The sequence below is a fragment of the Rhyacophila brunnea genome, unplaced genomic scaffold (genome assembly GCF_057557595.1).
Source record: "Rhyacophila brunnea isolate RB1 unplaced genomic scaffold, BYU_Rbru_1.0 scaffold_12, whole genome shotgun sequence".
Lineage (NCBI taxonomy): Eukaryota > Metazoa > Arthropoda > Insecta > Trichoptera > Rhyacophilidae > Rhyacophila > Rhyacophila brunnea.
The window spans coordinates 25,739,336-25,743,933 of record NW_028232774.1 but is presented as its reverse complement, the minus strand read 5'-3'; the positions used below and the strand labels follow the sequence as shown (position 1 = coordinate 25,743,933).

At 33.0% G+C, this 4,598-nt stretch overlaps 1 long non-coding RNA gene across 2 annotated transcripts; it reads left to right on the top strand.

The window, feature by feature from the left end:
* The first annotated feature begins 973 nt into the window (after positions 1 to 973).
* On the top strand, positions 974 to 2,410 carry LOC147077986 (uncharacterized). 2 transcript variants are annotated; one of them, XR_015069244.1, is made up of 2 exons: positions 974 to 1,121; positions 1,746 to 2,410. It is a non-coding gene; the product is annotated as an uncharacterized LOC147077986 (long non-coding RNA). The 2 variants fall into 2 exon arrangements; XR_015069245.1 differs by having other exon boundaries at positions 980 to 1,200.
* Positions 2,411 to 4,598: the final 2,188 nt, after the last annotated feature.

The window sequence follows — 4,598 nt, the reverse complement described above, 5'->3', positions numbered from 1 at the left end:
ATTATATTTCGTTCGGCATGCGTCATTTGCACCCGTGACCCGCAATCCACGCATCGCCTAGCCACGATCTTTTTCGACCATGTCTCAACTGAGGTATAGCCTTAACATACGTGTCACGACCCAAAATTGGATCGATTGGTATATTTGGTGGGTCGCGAAATACTTTCAACAAAATATTATTCTGGCAACACTTTTTAACGTTGACGTTTCACCCGATCGCAGTAGTCAAATCTAATAATTTCTTTCGAGACGGCGTTCTCTTCTCTGTTTTTCTGTGACCATTATATAGTCTGCTCATATTAAAGCTCTTAATGCAACAGCAGATTTTTTGCTTTGAGTGTAATGAAATCCAAATTTCGAAATAAAATAGACTGCAGCCAGAAAAATACCTATCTAAGATGCAGCCTGTCTAATATAACACCAAATTTTGATGAGCTCTCAAAGCCGGAGTAAAAGTTCACATTAATAAGATCAAATGCTGTTTACCAAAACTGTATTAATAAAATAAAATAAATTTTATTTAATAATATAATATTTTATTAATTTTATCTTGGGTCGCGAACCAAAATTATTACCTAAAATTCTCAGATCAAAAAGGTTAAGAAACGCTGACTTAAGCCTCCCCCAAACCAAAGCGAATATTCGCAGCGAATTCGCAACGCCCTCGCTATCGCTGTCGCTACCGCTTGGATTTGATGCGAATTTCGCGTTTGGCCCCACACCAAAGCGTCAGCGACGCAGCCATAGACTAAATAATTTTATTTACGCGCCAGATTTAAAATTGTAAATATTATTAATATTTTACGCCAATTATTCTATAATTTTTATGAATTAAATATAAAAAATACACGTACACTATAGCGCTTTCAGAATTGCTACAACTTTTACCCACTTTGCGTAAAGTGTATTTTAATTATCTGAAACAAGGTGGCAGCATTGGATGCAGCCATAGACTAAATACATATACGAATGTCAAAGTGACAGTTGTGTGTTGACAAAATGTACACGTCTTCTGAATGCTTATTACACGCTGAAGATATAATGAGATGGCGTGCGACAAATTACATCGACATTTAATATAACCTTACTTTATGACAGGGCAAGATTGCCATGGCTCATAGGTAAGATAGATTTACTCAGTTTCATAACTGCACATATTATAAATAAGCATTTACCATGAAGGGTTAACAGGATTTGAAGGTAATATGCTATTGAAATAACATGTCTCCGTTATTTGAATTGTAGGTTTTGACTATTTTGCGTTTCTACGCAGAGGGAGCGTACCAAAAACGGGTAGGCCAAGTCTTCTGCGCAATGAGCCAGGCATCAGTAAGCAGATGCATAGGAAACGTGTCCGATGCTATGATAGCAGTGCTTAGTAATACTTACATACAGTCGCCATACAGCGCTGACAGTCTTTAGTGTTGTGTTGATACCCTCTGATCAATTTATACAATATTACAATGTACATGTCATGTAACTAGAGTAACTGCGCATAGACACAACAAGTAAATTACCTACTCAATAAGAATTTAACGGGAATATTATTTTGTGTCGGTAAAAATATTTTTTAATTTCAGACTTCAAGAAAGGGCAGGTTTCCCGAAAATCATTGGGTGCATTAACTGCACCCATGTGCGAATATACCCGTCATACTTGGAGACTTTCAAAAATGAGCGCAGAAAATTTTCTGTAAATGTGAAATTCGTAATAAATATCATAACATGACATTTATTTTTATGCAGGTATCTGACATGTCTGACATGGACATTCTGGCAGTGAGTGCCAGATTTCCTTTGAGTGTTTATGACCAATTCATATTTAGTGGATCGTTGGTAAAAACTGAAATGAAACATCTACAGAACGACAAGAATTGGGAATTTTGTTTTATTAGGGAAGTATGTTAAACTTTACTTTACTATGGCAGTACCAGTAACAAATATTTTTGTTTGGTTTATATTCATCCGTATTTTGTACAGGTACTTCAAAGGAATCAAAATTTTGCATAGGTATGAATATGATATTTAATGAAACAGTTTTTTAATTATTTAAATCCTGATTTCTAATATTTTTACAACTTTCAGTCGAAAACATATTCAAATTAACAGACTGTGTATATTGAAATCATTCTAGTGCCACCATAGGCCAGCCAGACTCACTACACGGCTGCCCGCTGTTTGACCAGGGATGTGATTGAGTGTTTTTGGATAATGGACCACACCAGATCGCATAGCTACAGCAACAAGTGCAAGACCAACCGTGGCTATACATACAGTATACATGTATATATTAAATATAATTTATGTATATTTATTTATGGCTTATACACTGAAACAAAATATGTCACTTAACTGTACTTGAATTTTTTGCAGGATCATTCAATAAAAAATACTTGGCTTAGGTTAAGAAAGTTTTAATAATCATTTTTGCACAGAATACAAGAAAAATATTTATATAATTATTAGAATTACAATGAGCTTTAAAAGTAACACGATATTGTAATAAAATGGACAAATATGAAAAAAAATAACAATAAATTGTATATAGATAGGTGACAGGGTTCAGATGATTCTGGCAGTGCAGGCGACTCATTTAGGTGTCAGTATTGTTACTTTCAAATGACAATAACACCGTTCCAATGTGATTCGGTCGTGCCAGAAGACTCTGTCCTTCCTCTATTTAGTAACCGGGCGTTTTACAACTTTAAATGAAAATTAAGTGGGTATATAGATAGTATATTTTTTCTAGTATAATATTATTTAATTAGGTGACTTTTTATTTCTTTATTACTTGAAATGGTGTTTATATGGTAGATGGATTATAATGGTTTTGAAATATAGTTATTTTTGTTAATGAGTCATTTACCTTGACAGCTGTTTCGGCACATAAACTCATTTTCGGAACATTCAACAATAATTTGTGATTATAAAAGAGCTACAGGTCACGTAGCAAATTAAATACGCTTAGTTAAATAATAAATACATACCAAATATTTTACAAAATACACCACATACATCCATCGAATATGGTATATAAAATACAGATTCAAGTATCAAATAATTCTTGGATAAATAGATGTTTATGTAAGTATATGTTTTTTTAAATACTTACATGATACTGTGTTGTATAACATTTAAATTTATATTTTTGATTTTGATTTACATACTTAAATGTACCTACATAAATTTGTAATGTACAGTAGGTACTTAATTACATTTTTAACATAAGGAAATTACCATTATTCGATTCTATCCACCCGCCATGTCTATAATCACCCCAACGCTGGATAGAAAGAGACATCACACAAAATTGGCTGTTTGATAATAAATGGTAGTTGAAAAATATTTTAGAGTATGATTATGTCCATAGAAACAGGTTTTAAGTCATTCATATTTGTCCGAATAATGTGTAGCAGAAAAATAGAAATTTTAAAAAGGGTCTATTCAGTATTCACCCCATTCTACGGCAAACATTTTTCTTAATAAAAATAGGTACATCAATAGAGGAATCATAAAATGGACCTTGGCCCTCGCCCACGCCTTATTCATCCTTGTATATTATATTATCACACTTAATGTTTTGGAAAATTCATTAACATTGTGCACAAATGCCACTTTTGTTGATTGACACTTCACTTAGTTGATCTCTTTGTTCACGTGAAGTACAATAAAAGTATGTAGCAGCGAAGAACTAGAGACCGAAAATAGTAGAAGGAGCTAGAAGAGGCTTTCATCTAGCAGTGGAATGACCCCGACTGATGTTGATGATGAAATATTATTTTATTCCTGTTAATGCCGGGGATTTCATTTTTAATTTCTTCTGGTGCTTTGTACCTACGTTGAAAGGTTGAAGATCTTTGCTAAAATTAAATTCATCACAAAGCATTAGTATATCTCCAACATCATTCAGGTAGGTATCCATGATGATAATATAATATTATGTACTTAGAGGAGGTACCTGACCTTTATATTTACATGCACATAAAATTATTAATCTTATTGCCTAATGCAGACCAAGATATACCTACCTACATAATATTACATGAACAGAAGTTTAAGAACATCTCAATTAAGTTTAAAATGTTTGTAGGTAGGTATACAAATTAATGTGAAACAGAAAACATTGGTTATGTTAGGTAGGTATATGGAACATGTAGATATTATCTTGGTTCGCGGTCGGCACTGGGCAAAACCAGTTTATTAGCTCAATATACCTATACATAATGAAGGAAATATATACCTAGTAGGTATATAGGTACATAATATCGTTTTTGTGATTGAGGTCTCTTGAGATCAAAAAACAAACAACCTAGGTACCTATGTCCTACTGTAAATAACCCGATAGTAAGTAGTATGTAAGGTTTTTGGTCTAAAACCTTACAAAATACCACAATGACGACATGGAGTACCTACTTATCTACCTATATGTATATTATATCTTTAGCTACAATAGAAATGCTATGCTGCATAATGTTAGATGCAAAAAAATAATCTTAAAGACTACCTATCTAACCTAAAAAAATATTATCAACGAATATAAAATGGGTATTTACGTGACCGATACCGAATATGATTGAAGTAGGTATTGTAAATGATACC